The sequence below is a fragment of the Marmota flaviventris genome, chromosome 2 (genome assembly GCF_047511675.1).
Source record: "Marmota flaviventris isolate mMarFla1 chromosome 2, mMarFla1.hap1, whole genome shotgun sequence".
Taxonomy (NCBI): Eukaryota; Metazoa; Chordata; class Mammalia; order Rodentia; family Sciuridae; genus Marmota; species Marmota flaviventris.
In genome coordinates, this window is record NC_092499.1 from 157,996,025 (window position 1) to 158,015,701 (window position 19,677).

General features: G+C 43.7%; 2 long non-coding RNA genes across 3 annotated transcripts; both read left to right on the top strand.

Moving 5' to 3' along the window:
• Nucleotides 1-3,535, top strand: LOC117794785 (uncharacterized). Its single transcript, XR_011706730.1, has 3 exons — nucleotides 1-89; nucleotides 1,697-1,756; nucleotides 2,742-3,535. It is a non-coding gene; the product is annotated as an uncharacterized lncRNA (long non-coding RNA).
• Nucleotides 3,536-4,163: 628 nt separating this feature from the next.
• On the top strand, nucleotides 4,164-14,138 carry LOC114080656 (uncharacterized). 2 transcript variants are annotated; one of them, XR_011706731.1, is made up of 4 exons: nucleotides 4,164-5,104; nucleotides 10,611-10,740; nucleotides 12,960-13,106; nucleotides 13,394-14,138. It is a non-coding gene; the product is annotated as an uncharacterized lncRNA (long non-coding RNA). The 2 variants fall into 2 exon arrangements; XR_003580633.2 differs by having other exon boundaries at nucleotides 12,980-13,106.
• The last annotated feature ends 5,539 nt before the right edge of the window (nucleotides 14,139-19,677 follow it).

Consider the following 19,677-nt stretch of genomic DNA (forward strand, 5'->3'; position numbering starts at 1 on the left):
CAGCGGGTCTGGGCTGCGCAGAGAGACGCGCTCTTCCTTTGCACAGTGCCTGGCTAGGCTGGGCAACCGCGAGTCTGCGCCTTCCCAAGGTCAGTGGGTCTGGGGAGGAGAGGGTGCATGGAGTGGGAGATGGGGGAAGCCGGAATGGCCAAGGGGAGGGGTAAGACACCGGACAGCTTGGGTTTGAGCCATAGAGCAGGGTGAGCCGCTGACTCTTCCCAAAGCGAAGGGAGACGAAGGGGCTGGAAAATGGCCCCAGACAGGGTGAGAGCCGATTTTTAAATTCCACTTCGCTCCACCACAGAGGCTTGAAGAATTTCAGGGACTCCGAGATCCCTGGGAAGAGGGGGCGTGTGGCTTGGCCCAACTGGGTCTTTTCCGGGTCCCCACCTCCCTGCGCACCTTCGACCAAGAGAGGGTTCTCTTGCAAACAGGGCCCAGGTGGTGGTCAGATTGGGTCACTCGAAGCCGCGTATATTCCGCAGTCCACGGACCCCCAACCCTATCTAGTGGCACGCGGGGTTCACTCCATCCTGGGTTCCGGTACGTTGTGGGGGAAAACTGGGGCGTATTAAGCAGCAGAAGAGCCCGAAGCTACGCAGAAGAGGAAAGATTACACTAGATGCAGGTTTCGTAGTTTCTAGCTCCACTCATTGGGGCAGAGGCGTATAACTGATGTACTGGAGGGACTCCTGGTCGTCGCTCTTTCCTCCCGAACGAGGAGTAGAGAACGAGTAGAGACTCGGGCGTGGCCACTCCTTCCCCTGGGAAAAAGTGTGAACGCAGAACCGCTCCAGGTAAAAGTACCTCGTTCGTAGTTTCACCTCCAACGAGGTAGGTGGCTGTGTACAGCGCCGGCTGGCTGTTCGCTGGGCACCGCAGCCTCAGAGCGGCACCTGAGAGGCCACTGCGGAACCCAGGAAAGATTTTAGGGCTTAACCTCCAGTCGGAGAAGGTAGGCCCCCCAGCAGGAGGGTCCCCGGAAGACCCTAGCAAACTGGACCCCCGGGGATTTCTCCAGACCCAGAGCTAGAGAGTGAAAATTAAAGATTCATCACCAGGGCCCCAGAGTAACCAGAGTCCAGGCCGTCCCCTGGTTGGATTTTCAGACGGGATATGGTATCCGGAAGGAGATGCCCGTGGACTGAAATCAGGGCCAGAGGCCCGAGAAAATGTCAGGAACAGCGCTCCTGAAGTCCTGGGCCTTTAGCTCCAGCTGCGATAGCCAAATCTTCTTCTGAGAAAGGGATGGCAACTTCCTAGGACCAGCTCCTTGGATATGCAGGAATGACCATTTCTTTGTCAGTTTCTTCAAATATTTGAAAATAGCACCAAGGAAGGAGGAAAATCATGAACAACCGAATGGGCTTGTAAATAGAGGTCATAGTATGGAGAAACACACACACACACACACACACACACACACACACCTCCCAAAACACCCGAAAAGAACTGGATAAACTTGCCTACCTAGAGCAGAAACAAACCACACATTGATTTTAAGAGGCTTAGTTGAAATGCTCCAAATTAGCAAATCCAGGCTGTAGGCTGTGACTATAATTTCAGGATATTTGGTACACACAAAACTCTGGGGAAGGGGTAAAATCTGAAAGGGGACCAGAGGGGAAGATGCCCCGGAAGCCGTGCTGCGTTCCTGGACCCGGTGATTTTAAACTTGGATGTGCCTTTCTTTTAGGCCACCACTCCTACCGCATTGCCTGGGCCAACAGAATCCAAAGAGACCACTCCCCTCAAGGTACGTTAGTAATAATAAAAGAGGGTTTACCCGTAAGGCTTTTGCAAGCAATGGCCTCTGTAGCCAAAAATAATTTTAAGGAGAGGCGCCTGGGGTATTTCCTGTGTGCCCGCTGCTGGCGTTCGACCTAGGGTACTCACACTCCCCAAGGTCGACAGCAGGTTCCAGGGTGCCACTTTTGTCCCTGTTATTAAAGTAATTCCTTCAATTTACTCCTTGTCCGTGCTTCCAGACACAAGCTGATCTCCACATCTGGTTACCAAAAACATTGCGGGACCCGTGTCGGGCAACTTTAAAATTCCAGGGCCAATCTTTTTCTCCCAAAGATCCCACACACCTTAGAATAAATAACGTGTCTCTGGCAGACACAGTACCTTTCCCAGAAATTAAATTTGGGTTCTAGAAATCCGGACCAAGAAGGTCGTAGACGTTAAGTATGCACTTGCAAGAATTCCGAGTTCTCAATAAACATGTGGGTGGAGGGTAGGGGAGATGTGGGGCACCAAAATAGGGTTTTTATTTCCCAGATTACCGATAATCTGTTGATTAATCAAGACTAGGACACTAACGATTCCCAAAGTTGATAAAGGAGGAAGAGTGAGTTTTATTTTGTCATTCACATTAGCATTCACTTCTAATGATTTCGGACACCTGTAAAATGATATCGAAATCAGTGGTGCAATGGATGGCATTGTTCGACGTTGCCAGGACGAGAGAGGTGCGCGAGTTGGCGCGCATTGATTTCACCCTTCACTCTCCGCCCTGCTGCCGAACACCATTTAGGCCAAGATCGGGTATAATGGGAAACACCATCAGCAGACAATTACCCTTTCAGAGGATTCACTTCTCCTCACAGACACTGTTATTTGAGAAATAGGATCATTTGATTTCATATTGCACTAAATAACACCCAGCCGGTTCAAATTGCCAGCTTCTTAAAAACCGCCCATTGGAATAAATTGCAGCGGCCTCTTTTGCTTTTCAGGGCAATACGATGGGCACCGGGCAGAACTTGTAAAAATAACTACAAAGTCACTACAGAGTCGTTGCTATTGATGAGAATAGCTCTGCCACCCCTCAGGCAAAGGCATCCAGCTACCTTGCTACCGCCCCCTCCACCCGTCAACTTTGGATGGTTCAACCACTTGGCTTTGGCATTAAAACGTACAATTCCAGCCACCCGGAGGAAGCGCTTCAAGCCACAAGTCGCAGAGCAAAGAAAGATGAGCAAGAGACACAAATTTCTCTCTCTCTCTCTTTTTTTTTTTTTTTTTTTTCTTTTTTAAATTGCCTGCAGGATTCGCATATTCGGAGACCGCTGCGGATTTGGGGAGCTGCGGCCCTGGCGTGCGCCGAGTTCAAGGGTCTCTGGTTCTTAGCTCAGAGTGTCCGGCGGCCACAGAACCGCGCGGGTCCAGTCGTCGCGCCCTGCTTACTGGTGCGCCCTCAAAGTCTGCCAAGGCGTGGCGCCCATTTTTGCTCTCACAACTGGCGCCAAGCCGAGAGCCGGGGCTCCAAGGGTCGGACCAAGGGGGCAGAAGGAGGAGGGAGCAGCATTCCGGTATTAGCGCCAAGTCGAGAAAGAAAGAAAAGAAGGCGAGCAGCGAGCTGCAGTTTGCTGCACACCCGCCACCAGAGACATTTCAGACAGAATTAAGCCTTTTGAAGTCGACCACTTACTGTGGTTTAATTGACACTGTTCAACTGAGTGACAATTGTTCAGTTGGATGGGGGCGATACACTCCCCGCTTATTTTTTAATACGCAAAATAAGATTTGACGCCTTGGTTCTTGGTTCTTTTGTGACAAGGGGCGGGGTGTATTTACGACCGCCAAATCTGTCGTTGAAGTACCCCCCGCCCTATTCCCCTCCCTCCCGTTTCCGTTAAGTCTTTATTATATTTGTGTTAATGCACTTCAGGAAGGCCTTGTAAGAAACTCCCTCTCCTAAGGAAATTGAAGGCCAGATGCTGGAGCCTCACCGGTGTACCCCTATTTGGGGGCAAGAGCTGGAAGCACCCTTTTACCGGGTCTAGAGAACTGGAGCTTGTTAGTCTAGGCGTTTGGGGACAAGGTGGGAGACTTTCCCCTTCTTTGGCACTGGGAGGAGCCAGGGAGCAGGGAGTTTTGTGAGCCCAGAGGGAAGGTCCGTGAGCGACCAAGTTGCCCTTTCTTGGATAGGCACAGGCTTTGGCTCTGGGGCAAGGTCGAAGGTTGCTGGGCAGACGTAGGCGCTGTCCAACAGAGGAGGGGGGATGAGGAGCAGAAGGTTTCAGCATGCCTTCATTCACCACTAGTCCTTGTCTTGCGGACCCTAGCTGCTACTCTCTGTAGCGTTTCTCCAGGACACCCTTCTACCCCGCAGATAAGAGCCTATCCACAAGGCCCAAGTGTACCCAAGCCAAAATCTGGGCCACGGGCTTTGGCGCTTCACTCTAGATCTGGGGAGAACTCCACGAAGCCCAATTTCCCACCCCACCAAATCTGCTCCTGCTGTCCAAATCCAAGGCAGCCTGTGACTGACTGTCCAACAGAGCCCAGGGAGAGCCCCGGAGTCTGCTCCATTCCCTCGGTAACCCAAGGCTGTGGTGCCTTCACCTAACGCCACACTCCGCCCACCTGCGTGCCTCCAGCGGCGCCCGCACGCAGTGAGGGCGCTCCCTTTTAACTCTCCATCTCCTCCTGGTGGAGGGTGCAACCGAAGAACCCTTTCTTGCCGAGTACTAAACCCAAACAGGCGGCTTTTCCAAGATGCCAGGAACAGAATGGTTAAATTCGAAGTTCGAGAAAACTGCTCCGCTCCAAAGTTCACTGCCCTTGCGAACCAAACCGCAGAGCTACTGATTGAATGGCCGCGCCGCCAACGTAGCGACTCTGACTTGGGTCCGGAGCCCGCGGGTTGGCGGAGGCTGCTATGCCAGCGGGCTGCTCCCCTGAGGACACCAGAGGAGACTCCAGGGACTGCGTGGGTGGGCCTTTCCCTCCGCGCGCGCCTCCTTCGCGGCCGGAACCCCAGCAACGCGTTAAATTAGGGTCGAACTCCAGCACTGGGTGGGGGAATCTTGTGTCCGCCCCGTGCAGGCCTGGGAGTCCTAAGTTAGGGCAGTGAGAGCCAGTTGGTGCGGCTCCTGTCTGCTCCGGCCACCAGCGTCGGCGGTGGCTGGCAGGTCAGCACTTTGGCCCACTGTTCTGCCCCCACCCTCGATCACGTTGCCGAGCGGGTCCCCACGCTACCCTCCTTCGCCCGCGCTCCCTCCAAGTCGCCGAGTTTACCAGCGCGTTTTGTTCCCGTTTCGGATTCCTGGCCGAGGGGCAGTAACCGCTCTCTTCTCGGACGGACGCTAATCAAGTAATTTCCCCATCCCAGCCCCATCAAATTGCTCTTTAGCTGTTGAACCGCGGAGTTTTGCTCGCCTTTTCACATGCTAATCACGCCCATTCAGCGGCTCTCGGTGGGGCTGTTTGTCGCGGGATAAATCTCCTTGTTTGCCCGCTGCATGATTAATTGATATTGTTGTCTGGCTTTTGTGGGGACCGCGAGGAGCTGAAAGGCGGCGCGTCGTGACTGCGCTGGGGGCCGCTGGCGACCTCCTCGGGCTGCTGAGGTCCCGGCGAGGTCGGGCCGGGACTGATGACATTATGCGCCCGATTTGGTTTCCCTTATTAGAAAGATGATGAAAGACTTGGAAACCCCAGTCTTAGAACTCACCACCCGGGCGTAGAAACCGCATAGCGTTAAGCCACAAATTCAGACAAAGCACGGGCGTTTGCTCAATTTAGGGAAACGAGTGGGTGTCACTTCTCCACGCAGGAGACAATTAAATCTTATTTCGGCCCACCCGGGTTTTCAGTAGAATTGAACATGAAGCTGCAGAGTAGTTTGTTTTTTCAAACAAAGAACAGCAACAACATTTTTTGTTGGTTCCAGGTTGTAAAGGCTGGTTAAAACCCTTAAAAGGAAAGTAAATGGAAGTCAGTGTTCCGATAGAGACCTTGTAGGCAACGGTAGAGGAAAGCCATGCAAAGGTGCTTCCAGGTTGGACCCTGAGCTTTTCGGTTTGCCAAAACGCGCAGTATTAATTGGTGTCGCCAGCCACCGTGAAGCCCCGCGCTAACGCAAACTGGCGCTATCACTAAGACGCGAGTCCGCCTGTAAGCCCATGTTTATTTGACTTCACCGGTCCCTTTTCTTTGCTGCATTTTCCCGCAGTCCTCAGGTGTTCAGTCAAACCAACAAATTCCTCCTTCCCCTGCACCCCTCCCGCCTTCTCCCCGGTACCCTGGGGTTTTATCCTCCACGGTCGTCCCAGAAAACTAGGAGATTCAATTAAACAATTCCAGTTACGCGGTGCTCCTACTGCCTGCTTATTGCAAATATTTCCTTTTTTCGAGTTCTTAAAAAAAAAAAAAAGCAAAGAGAAGAAAAGAAACTGTCGCCTTCGCTTTCACTGAGCGCGGGGTAATTGATAGGCGCCATCAGAGGTCAGAATTTGCATAAGAATTAAGAGCAGTAAATTAATTTAATATTCCGTGCACATCTCCAATTATTCCTGGAGACCTTTGTCTCCACGGCTGCCAGAGAGGGGATTCAGCTGCTCTTCAACCAAACAACATCTGTGCGGTTAATAATTTGATAAACAGCTCATACAAATAGTTTCTGAATTATCTGGCAGCCCAATGACTATTCAGTTTGGAAACGTTTTGGCAGGGTCTCCCGGAGTCCTCTGAGGGCCGTAGGCACCCGCCCTAACAAATGTCTTCTTATCTTTTAAACATCAACAGACGACAATGTGTAAAATAAGCCATTATCATTAAGTAATAACCCTAACCCTTAAATAAAAAATCCACTGGGGTCATCAAGGTGGTGCAGGTCCTCTGTTAGAGACTCTGAGATGCATAAACAGGCTGGGCAGTGGAGCTGAATGAAGAACAACCTGCTAGGAAGGAAAGACCTGGGTGTTGTGGGGAGGGCTGTTTTATGATTTTTTTTTTTTTTTTAACTCTTGAAATTGAGTGACTGGACTTGTGCTTGGAAAAATCTGCAAGGAAGGGCTCTGGGGGAGCTACTGGAAGGGAGCCAAGGTAGTGGGCTAGAGGGAGACCAATTTTTCACTGTATTGATTCTTGTACCTTTCACTTTTCTCCCTATATGCAGGTATTATTTATTCCAAAAATAAATATGTAAAAATAAGTTGAATCACCATAAAACAGGGGTAAGTTATTTTGGGTGGGAGTAGTCCTTAATTGACTTGTCCTCTTTGACAGGGCTACCTTCCTTCCTACCTTCACCCCAAGATGATCCACCCTCATCCTAAAAGCAGCTTCCCACAAAGCATAAATATGTGGGAAGACATATGGAGAGGGCACACATTTTCCTACACTTCAGCCAAAATATTGTGTTGTCCCAAATAGGGAAGGAGCACTTGTAGAATGATGCTGTCCTGTGTCCAAACAGGCCCAAATTTAGATACTTCCCCCTTGCTATCCTTCTTTATTTGAAGATTTTGTGACTTCGATTATGGTCTTGTATATTTCTGACACCCGTAGCAGAGCCTGTTCCTAATAGGAAGTCTAGAAAGGAACCATTTGATTTTGAATGAGATTCAGACTGCTCAAATTCTTGCATTCTGCACATTGCAGCTCTGTGGACTACAAATCTGTGTTTACCCTGGAATTGTTCTGCAGCGACTTCAATATAACAGAATGTTGGAAGAGGGTCTTTATCTCTCTGTCTATGCATTCCCACATGTTTGATGTACACACCTCATGCATTCAATATTCTACTTTCTATTTCCTATACTGCTGACAATCTAAGTACTTGAAGCCACTGAAAACTACCCAGAAGTTCTGAGTAGGGTCGAAGCAGTAATATGATAGAGTTTTGTCCTTGTACTCTAATGAGCCCTGGTAGCATCAAGCTTTAAAGATAGGCAAACCCTTCAGTCTATAGGTCTAAATATACAACTTTACAATGAATACAAGCTTGCCTGGACTCAATTGAAGAATTACTTTTCCAGGAAACAACTCATTGTGTGATACAAATAGGACAATAGCATTTCTACTAGGCATATTCATTTCTATATTTAACATTTTCTTCTTGCATTTCATTAGATTTTTCCCCATAGAACTATAGACACCGCCAGGCCTTGTAGGCTTTTATATGCATACAAATCATCTCTGTTATTTATGATGGGGGGGTCCGTCTGCATCCTTTTATTAATTTCTGACTTTCATTCAGACTTCTCTAGTCAGCAGAGTGATTTGAAAACATTTCTTTTCTTAAATGGAACATTATCAATTCTTTTGGGAGCCATTCTAATTTTAAACACCAACATATTCAGTTTCTTAATCTGCAGCTCTGGTGTTACTCATTTTTATGCACACAACCTACCCCCTTTGGCGGTAGTTCGTTTATGCTCCATATTTATCTTCTTTACATTTGTTTGACTATTTTTCAAAGCAGTATATGGGCAGAAAATGGCTATTAAACAAGAAGGCAGGGAACTCTGATTATATTTTTGACTGTGTAAGTAAAATCACTGAACATGAAAATTTTGAGATTTTTTTTTCTACTAATGAGCCCTCTCCAGAAAAGCCGTCTGGATACCATTAAAGTTGATGAGTTTAGAAGGATTATCCTGATAAATGCTTGGCTTTTTGGTGATTAGACACATATTTTCAAAACAGTCTACTGAGCTAAGATCTACATTTGGAAGGAATCTTCTGGTTATACTCATTTATTGACTATACTCATTTACTGAATATAACCAGAAATTGTTGGATTAAAAAATCCAGAGTACTGTCTTTGCATATAGGGTTCAATAGAGGAAACTCCTACTCATGTTCACATGCAATAAAAACATTGGGAATATAATAATAGGTGGTATTCAATAATGATACAAGCCATGGTGATTTCCAACATATCTATAAAAGATGCATAACCTTTTATCTTGGGGAAAGTTAAAGAAGGGCCATAGGACAGAATAATGATCTAAAGACTCAGTGTAATCTCTATTAGGGTAAAATTTCTCTCCCCTTCCCCTCCCTGGTGCTGGGGATTAAAGCCAGGGCCCTGGGTCGTGTGCATAAATGCTCTACCATGAGCTACACCCCTGGCCCCCCCATTTTTTTTTTTAATTTGAGAGATATGAACAATGCAGAGCTATTAAACAAATTCTTCCAATTCATTTACTCCCACTGTCTTTAAAAAATACAGTATATATATATATATATATATATATATATATATATATATATATATGTGTGTGTGTGTGTGTGTGTATCCAGTTTAAATCCAACTCTATAAAATATTGAATTAGAAAAATAGGTTAGCAAGTAAAAGTTATGAATAGGGTTCTCTTAGATAAACCTGTTTGCTCTCATTTTCCTTTGTTTTAATATTTAAATGAACTGTGCTTAGTCTTCTAGCATTCCCCACCCCAGATACTGGGTTCAAAAAGGAGCAGCTGTGTTGGTTTGTAGAAGATAATTGGAAACTACAGAAACAAGACCAGTTTCTTCAGATATGACTGTAAGATGTCCCTTTACAACATGGATGTCAGTGAGCCTCCTGGTTCTTTCCTCTCCCACTCTTAGCCAGGATTACAATCAGTCAGGCTGAACTTCATATAACTTCAGGGGAACCCTACACACTATTGTCACTATAGATTGTATGTTTTGTAAGACACTCTTCTGAACAAAGCAGTACAGATGTCATTTTAAAATCTGTACGAAGGGACAACATGGGCCAGCAAAGAAACTGGCTAGCTCTATTAAAAAAAAAAAAAAAAAAAGGGACACAGGTAATAGTGCAGTGCCCCGCCTTCCTCCACCAATGCATCTCCCCCCGCCCCCTTGTACCAGGGATTGAACTCAGGGGCACATCCTCAGACCTTTTTTTGTGTGTTTTTATTTAGAGATAGGGTCTCTTTGAGTTGCTAAGTGCCTTGCTAAATTACTCAGACTGGCTTTGAATTCCCAATCCTTCTGCCTCAGCCTCCAGAGCCTCTGGGATTACAGGCATGGCCACCATGCCCAGCACCAATGCATCTTAATTAAGCTTCTCCAGGGACCCTCTCCACAATTGTTCTTGTTAACAAAATATCAGCAAAGATCTCTGAAAAAAAGGGCTGGATGTGGTTGGACATCCTGTTTCCTGTTGCTCGGCTCTGTCTTGCAAAAACTAAATTTAACCACTGATTTGATGGTTGTTACTCTGCTTTTGTGGTATAACCTGTAAAACCCCTGACTGTTCTAAGAAATGGGGCAAAAAGCACTTTCTGAGAACTCAAAAGAAAAAAAAAACTACTTTTATGTAGACTTCTGCAAAAATGTGAAACATCAAGTCTTCTCCCTGCCCCTACTGGGTATAAAGTTCAAAGAATTTCTAGATTTTTGGTCCAGAGGAGAATTTCAGGCATTAGTGCTCTCTGGACCAGCCAGCTGCAGCCAATAAACCTTCTTCCTGAAAATTCTGTCCTACTTCAATAGGGACGGTGTGCCTCCTATGCTATTTGCTTTGGCCAGAAAGTTTAATCCAATAGACTCAACAACATGCATTTGAGACCTACTGTCTGATTGGAATCAAAGTGAAAATAGAAGGTCAAAAACGGTGGTGGGCAGAAAAACTGCAGGCATTTGGGTAGTCACCTAATGTCCCAGTGTTGCACACTTCTGTCTACCACTTTTCACCAATTTTTTTCTTGTTGTACCTATGGCTCCTCAGCTGAACAACATTTCCCAGCCTCCTTGGCAGTTATATGTGGCTCATGTGCTTAAGTTCTTACCAATGGCATGCAAGCAGAAGTGATGTGACTACTTACTATCTTATAGTTGTAACTTTCTTTTCTTTCTAGTTTTCTGGGGATGATGCTAACCCAAGTCATGTATTGAGGATAGCAAAACTTCCCAGAATGGCCTGGGCTGCCAAGACGACTTCCTAGAGCAGAGCCTGCCCTCCCACTCTGGACTGTAATATGGAGACAAGTAAATTTCTATTTTGGTTGAAAATCTCATATTTTGGTTCATTTTATTACAGCACCCACTCAAAGTAATCTACCTCCTGGCTTAATTTTTTTCGTAAATGTAAAATAAAAACATCTTAGTTTGGGTTTCTCCAAAAGCAAATAGTGTTTTGGAAGGTGATCTCAAAAAATACCAGTAGGGTTGAGAGAAAAAGAAGGGAAGGCAGCCATTAAAGTGGATCATATAGCAAATTACCACTCTGGGCAATTGGAATTTGATTCTATGCAGGAACTCTGAGAAACAATATAAAACAGTTGCCTTATGGTGAATCCATTTGAGCTGGGATATTTATACATGACTCCCCTCAGTCATTAACTGAAGGCTATTCTTTGCAAGTATGTCTTCCCCAGCACTTCCCCAGCCTGTTGCATAGACAGAATGAACTTCAGGGGTCAACAAATCAAAACACCAAAAAACAAAGCCAAATATAAAACCTCCCAAGCCATGAAATGCAGGTGCTCATGGTTGGACATTGACTGATATATCCTGATGTATAAGGGACAGGACATTGACAGCACCTACTACAGAGGGCACAAGATGGATAGTCTTGAAGATCTCTTTCCTGCATTAAAGTTATTTGGGCTCAATTTATCAATCTATATTCTTCTACTTGCTCATCTGAAATGCCTGTTCTAGCCAGATTGGTTTACTCAATTTCAAGCTCCCCAAATACCATATGAATTAATTTTTATTTTATTTATGCCATTTTTTAATGTGGAAAGCAGCTTATCACTCTTATATTTCCTTTAATCTTTCCTCTATCATGTATCTGTTGCTGCTTAGTCAACCACTCCATAATTTAGTGGTCACAATTCTGAGGGTCAAGAATTCATACAGGACTTTCTGGGCAAAATGAGTCAGCTGGGTTCATTCATGTGGAAATTCTAAGATAGTCTCTCATTTCCCAGGGCCTATATTCATGTGGCCTTTAATCATTCCACAGCCTAGCTTAGACTTCTCTAAGCATGACAACTGGGCTTTAAGAAGGAAGCAGTGGAATTTGCTAGTCCTTTTAAGACCTGTGTAACCAAAAAATCCCAGAATGTCACTGTGGTCTCATTTTATTGGTCAAAGCAAGTCATAAGTTTGGGCCACATTCAAGGAGGAGGGGAAATAGTTCTCCTTCTCTTAGTAGAAAAAGTTTCATGGGATGGAAGGAACTGACAGAGGCCATATTTCGATACTGTCACATTTATTTACCCCTCTTTCTTCTCATTCAATTCCCCAAGACAAATTTTTATCCTACTTTATATAGAAATTTTTCTTGTATTTCTTTCTTTCTTTTTTTTAAAACTGGGGGTTGAACCCAGGGGCACTTAACCACTGAGCCCACATTCCCAGCCCTTTTTTATATTTTATTTTGAGACAGGGTGTCACCAAGTTGCTCAGGCCTTGCTAAGTTGATGAGGCTGGTTTTGAACTTGTGATTCTTCCGCCTCAGCCTCCCAAGCAGCTGGGATTATAGGCATGCACCATCATGCCCAGCTAGGAAACCTTTTTTTTTTATAAGCTAGTCCAAAGGGATCTTCTATTTCTTCTCCTGCTCAAAATCCTGGGCCATCTTTTATTATACATACTTTCTATTTTTTCCTTAATCATTTAGTGTTGTGTGACACTCTATTGATGCCTCTTCTTAGCTCCTTAAGGACAGAAAATTCAGGTTAGAGATTGAAGAACCCTTGAAATGGTTTGGAGCACATGATAGCCCTTTTTTTTGGGGGGGGGGTGCTGGCGATTGAACCCAGGACCTTGTGCAACTGAGCTATATCCCCAGCCCACATGGTAGACTCTTAAGGCATATATATGCCAAGACATTGGCCATAGTAAGAGCTGAGGGAGAAAGTAACCAGCAAGCATATGCCCCTGTGTTAATACCTAGATTAGTAGATCTCATTTCTAGTATGTTTATCTAGAATCCTCAATTACATATTCTGAAAACCAAATATTTCTGAAATCTTCCCAGCCTAAGTGAGACTCAGGTGACAGACATATCTACCTGCAGGAATGTCCACATTTGTGAATGGAATGAATTGCCAGGAAGGCTCAAATTCCATCCCTCCTCCCATGATGTACTATTGCCTACTTTTAAAATGTGACTACTACCTGTTGGCAGTGAAATTGGAAAAGAAAGGGTATGAATTTGGATCTGCATCTTAGTGCAAATTAACTGATGAGAACAGTGTTTCTTTTTCTCTCACAGAAGAAGCTGGAGCAGCATAGATGCACTGGAAGATTAGAGATCCATAATACTGAAGAAAGTGAACTGAGGAGGGATCTCTGTGGATGAGTCATCTGTCTTCACTTCAGCTAGACCAGTGATACAGGAGGTGATGCCAAATTATGCATTATACTGGGCATTAGAAAGTGGCTATCATTCTCAGGGACAGCAGAGAAAAATGGAACCATGAGTCAAGGGAAGATTCCAGAACCTATGCATGGGTTTGCAGTCAGTGGATGGATATCTCTCAAGTCTTTGGAATCCTGTCTCCTGTGTTGTGATTTGACTCTTAATCATTAATTTTCTAAAGGCCAAGTAAGCTTGTAGGATGATGGGCCATTATGAACCCCCGAAAATGCGTTTTGTTAAGTGTTTTTGTTTGTTTTGTTTTAGTAGAACCCTAAAGGAAGATTGGTGGACAACCAGGATGAATAGAAGAGAAAAAGACTGACAAGACTTCCTCAATTGCTCCTACTGATTAGTGGGGACCATTTCTATAACTCCTTGAACCTATTCTCCCTGCAACTCTGATCCCGATTTTTTATTAAATGGCTAAATTGCCCTTTTAGATCAAAACTTTCTTCACTATATCAATCAAAGAAGGCTGACTTCAACCTATGTCATTGTTAAGGATATTGAATGTATCAAAGATGATGGTTTTGTCCTATTCATTATCCCAACTAGTAACTCTTTGTGCATCAGTGGCTGGCATTCAGAAATGCTTTTTTCTGGGTCCTTTCTTACTTTTTTTTTTTTTTTTTGGCAGTAATGAGAATTGAACCCAGGGCCTCATGCATGCTTGGTAGGCACTCTACCATTGAGCTATATCCCTAGTCTCCTAGGTTCTTGGAAATTTGTAATTGATGTTCTGTTCTAGAGGAGGCAGAATAGAACATGGGCTGTGCCATGGGTCACACCTGTGTTTAGATTCTGCTTGTGTCACTAGCCATGTGACCTTGAGAACACTGGAAAAGCTCTATTAGATTTGTGAAAACTTTTTCTCATTTGTAAAATGAGAATAGCAATATCTAAGTCACACGGATATTGTGAGAAATCCATAAATAAATGTATGCTAAGTTTCTAGAAAGGTCTCTAGCACAAAGTTGTATTTAATAAGTAAATGTATGTAAAATTTCTAGAAAATTCCCTGAAACAAAATTGTACTTAATAAATGACTTTTAAATCAAGGTACTTTTTTAAAGTTATTATTTTACCATATCATTGTACTTGCAGACTGTTGTATGCATTTCCATTACTCATCAGAAAATATAAGTAGGTACCTGAGACTTCTAAAAATGAGAAGAAGGCCAGAGAATCTGGGATTACTGGCCATTCTGTTAATTGAGAAAAATATTTTGGTACCAGTTTGGGGATCCATAAAGAAAATGAGGTGTTAAATATATAACAGAGTTGAGTTCTCTTTTATGGTTGAAATAACAGATGAGCTGGTTGTAAAAACTAGCAAAAGCTTCTGGATGGAAGTTTCTGCCTAGAACATTCAATCCTAAATGGCCTGTGGATCAGACATTGCTACTGTGACATCGTTACACTCTAAGTTTGTAAAGACTTAAAAGACATTCCTTTTTGATGACTCCTAGGTATTGAGAGTCATCCTTTTTTTTTATTCTGAGTCCCAATCACATTGAGACTTACTCCTCAGATGGGAACCTCTGTAAACAGACCCTCTTGTTCCATCTTTATCCCTTGACCAAACTTCTCCACGGGCAATTATGTCTCCAAAAATAAACCCAGAGTAATCCTTCCAATCATCTTCCTCTCTTCCAAAGGCTATTTGTTGGTTGATGATACTACATAATCTGCAGTGCCCTCAAACACTTGGTGGAGCAAACATCTCTCCATTGACTCCAATTTAGCTGAAGCACCTGATAAGGGGGTCTTTATTTATTCTTTTTAGTCAGTCATTTGTCAGAAAGCCAGGACTGAGGAATTTCAGAAAGAATAACTCAGTGACTTTGCAAAATGCCTGTGTAAAAATTGAAAGAAAAAACATGCCTGGAGAAAATTAAAGATTATTACCACACAAATCTGGGAAAATTCTGAAAATAAATATACTACAGGTGTCATCTTTCCGATGGCAACCAGAAGTAAAAGTGAAATGGCCCCTCTTTTAAGATACAGTTAAGAAGGGACACAAATGTTTGGGGCAATCATTAAACCTACTCCACCAACATTCATGAAAACAAGTGAAAGTTGTCAATTCGCAGCACTGTTACAGTCATGTCAGTACTGCTCAGTGGAGGGATATGTAAATCAGGTTTGGTTAATCAGTGCACTCAGTTCCAAAGGATGGCTTTATCTTTCCTCTTTTGGGGGTGGAGGGTTTGCACAATCTCTTTACTGAGTTTTTAATCGAGTTGCTATTCTACTCTTCCTTTTATGGAGCCATAGAAGTGTCTGTAATGAAAGATTAAAATGGTCCTGTGCAGTGGTTTGCAGTGGCCTGCCCAAATAAAATATGACGGCTCTTGCATAGGGCCTATATGTAAGCAGAGGGGCTTGGGAACAAGCTGTATCACACTCTGCTGTGCATACTGATTGCAAATTGTGTGGGTTATTCTGGATGCAATAAAAGATGCAGGTGGTTGTGTGTGTGTGTGTGTGTGTGTGTGTGTGTGTGAGAGAGAGAGAGAGAGAGAGAGAGAGAGAGAGAGAGAGAGAAAGGATTTCTTTCCCCCAAATGATTATGAACCTCATGCATAGTAAGTAATGGAGCAATGATGCTCAGATTTCCTGTAACAGAGGTAACTAATACACACACACACACACACACACACACACACACATTTACACACACTGACAGGCTAATGGCTACTTTCCCAAAGAGTGGTTAGAAAGAAGTAGTAAATGGGACTGTGTTGATGCCAGGAGAAGACCTGGGCAAAGATCAAGATACCCAGCAACATATCGGATAACACATAATTGGCGGGTCACAGCCAAATGAGTGTAGTCACGCATCTCCGGGCAGGCCTTTGCCGGCGATAAAGACACTTGTAAACAATTCAGTCCCAGAACATGGCAATAATATGTTGATCCGGCGTGTAATGAGGTGTTCCTGGAATCAATAAGCAGTCATGGAGAGCAGGGAGCAAGGGCAGCGGCTGTCTTTTTGATGACCTTTCCTCACCACTGAGGACCTCATCTCCCCTGAAGAGGACTTTTCTCATTTTGCAGCAAGCTCGGAGCGTCAGAACTTCCATTCGCAGCCAGCAAATGAACAGCCAGGCCCTGCATGCTAATGAAGTCCAGGCTATTTTGCACCTTTTCATCCGCACATTATGCTCTTGACTCTGGAGAAGGTGGGAATTAGGCCGGACCCCGGTGTCAGACTGCCTGATGGCTCGGCTCCGGAAAACTGGTAATTGAAGCTGATGACTGATGCGAGGGAGGCCTGAATTTGGAAATAAACAGTTTCAAGCACTGCATGTCATTTCTAGAGAGACTGCTGAGAGAATGGAAATGAGCTCCGTTTCTTGAATCTAATGCAGTTTCTCAGCAGGAAAAACACCGTCTTTTAGACAACAATGCCAGTCATTAAGATTTAAATGTTCTGGCGATAATAGACGAACTGGCCTTCATGTTCACAAACAGCACTTATGTAAATGTCTTTCAACACCCAGATCTACACTTAATCCACGCCCAAGAAGAGAACTGTGTGGGAAAGCAGAACGGAATGCAATTCAGAGTCTATAAATATCGTTCATAAGGAGAGAGAGGAAAACAGTAAAATTGTTTGCTAACGTGTCATATTGCATTGCCTGTCAGTGCCCATGAAAGCAGCAACTCTCTGTTGAAACAATGGAAGGACATTCAGAAGTCTGCAGAGAAGCATCCAGAAGCCCCACTTTTGCAGATCATTTTTGCATTGCTGAATTTCATTCCAAATGACTAACATACCACCCTTCTTACATGGAAATGACAAGAATACTCTGCACCTATATGCAGAATCTATATCTGGACAGTAAATCTCCATGTTTAATGTAGCAGAAGCTCAAATCTGGACTTCCTATAATCAATTATTTAGTTTTCTCTTAATAACATTACTAGATTGTCACAAGACCCCAGACCAAACCCAGCAAGCTGTTTTAGTCCAGTCTCCCCTGTTAGCTGAGATGAGTTGGACATTGCTATATGCAAAAAGAAGGGCTCATAACCGAAACACTGGCTTTTGTGCTTTAAGAGGCCTTAAAAATCATTTTTTTACTATACATCCCTCCAGCCCAGTTCTTTCCATGCAGGTGAAACACCTTCAGGGAGAAAATTACGAGCCTGATGAAGAGAGAGCGAGACCACTGTTATTTATCATGGCAGGCTGGGAGTGATTCATGAATAACCATCCTTTGCTCTTTCCTCGCTTCCCTTCCCTACCAGAAGTGAGGTTTAGATATTTCAGGCCTTTTTCAATTTAATGGTGACATCCAGGATTCTCACAGGCAGTGTCTGGTTTGTTAGAAGCATCAAGGATATGAGCACAACTTGAGAGACACCGAAGGAGGCTTGGGTGTTATTGTCACTTTGGTTTAAAGGTAGCAAACCTATCTTGCAAAGGATCAACACTGAATTATTTCAACATTTCAAAACTATAGATAAGTAATGCATTTCTAATAGCATACTTGTGGATACTAGATAGATCAATGAATATTCAGCAATTCTTTGCATGAAATATATGAAACTCAATGAGAAATAGGTTAAATCTCAAGTGCATACAGGCATGCACACACACACACACACACACAAACACACAGTAGAGAAGCACACCTGCCCTTCACTGTGACAATGTTGCTCCATTCTGACTTTATTCTTGTGTCTCATGGGATCTCCCATGACATAATGGCTAAAAAAGAGGGAGAAAATTGGGGTCACTAAAATCTGATAATGATAACTACAGGCTCTCTCTGTGCATGGGGACACATACACTAGGAATTCAATATTCATATAATGATTCCTTCCATGTTCAGAGCAGCATTGATTTTTCTCAAAAAAGCTTTTATTTGTATTTTGTCACTGCACTTCTATTGTAAGCCTATGGCACAAGGATCAATTTTATTAACATGTAAGAAAAGGGAGACAGAGAGGAATGATGTGATTTAAAAAAAATAAGATCAACAGAAAACACAAAGGTGAAGCCAGTGGTGATCCTGGTGAAACCAGGATCAGAACTTTTTGTTTTCAACATTTGTCATATTTTTTTTTCTATAAGTCCACACTCATTGGTGCAGATACTATCAGTAAAGACAGTTATGCAGTGTTAGCTACTTCTCCTTTCATCTTTCACAAGCACTACCTCTTCTATTGCTGTTGGGAAGTTGAAATTATTCTTACTTGGAGTTAAAACTTGCAACTCCAATTGTCTTGAAAAAGAATAGTCAGAGCAAGAATTTTCCAGTTTTTATTGGCCACTGATAGAGACTTGAATTAGTAATATCATCCCTTTTGAATGGTAACTATTTCTTGGGTAAGATAAAGTAACTCAATATAGTTTAAGGGTCAAGGACATGGGCTTAGCTTTGGTTCAAATTCTGGCTCTAACACTGCATCAGTTGTAAAAGAAAAGCAGAGTAGGTTTGTTCATATAACCAGAATTCCAGAAGTGGGTACTCTAGGATGGAAGAGAATAGGACATTGATGCTATCAATGTCCCTGGTTCCTTTGGATTCTCTACTTCACCTCTTTTATAATCTTAGTTCCATTTCAAGATTGCCTCATGGTCCTACCATGGCTGCTGCAGCTTTAGTCATTTCATTTGAAGGAGGGAGGAAGACAGAAGGATAGAAAGGTGAAAGAGCCAGACCAGTCATCATTCCCTTAAAGGAGGTTCATGGGGAATAGCTCCACCTTTCCCCTTGTTAAGAACTTAGTCATATAGCTATTTCTACCTAGAAGGAAGCTGAGAACTGTGAATTTGAGGGTGGACATGTTGCTGCTCCTACCACAATTGAGTTTTTTTTTTTTTCTTAACTAAACAAGAAGAGAACAGATATTGTGGAATTTGCAGGAAGAATTTGCTGCCACGAACAGTAAATGTGTGAATTTAAGTTCATCATTTAACTTTCAAGTCTCAATTTATTCATTTGTCACATGGGAAAAATAATAGCTCTTTCCCCACTACTATACCAGGGATGAATTGTGCTATAGTTTGGATCAGAAATGTGCCCCAAGACCATGTGTTAAAGACCTGGTCTTCAGCCCCTGGTGCTGTTGAGAAGTGGTGAAAGCTTCAAGAAATGGGGTCTAGGGAAAGATCTTAGGTCAGGGGAGGTGTGCCCTTGAAGGGGACTATGAGGTGCCAGTCTCTTTCTTTCTCTTTTTTTTTTTTTTTTTGCTACCTGGTCACCATAAGGTGAGCGGTTGGCTCTACCACATGCTCCCTGCCATATTGTGCTGCCTCACCACAGGCCCAAAAGCAATGAAGCCAACTGATTATGCACTGAAACCTCTGAAACTAAGAGCCAAAATAAGCCTTTTCTCCTTATAAGCTCATTATCTCAGATGTTTCTTAAAGTAATGGAAAACTGACTAGCACAGGCTGTGAAGAAAAAAAGGTGGTCCCATGAAGTGCCAATTGCAGTTAGTTTCTGGCAAGTAAATGTTAAGATGTGGCAATCCAAGAAATGAGGTATGAAAATATGCTCAGCCTTACTAGATATTAGGAAAATGTGAAC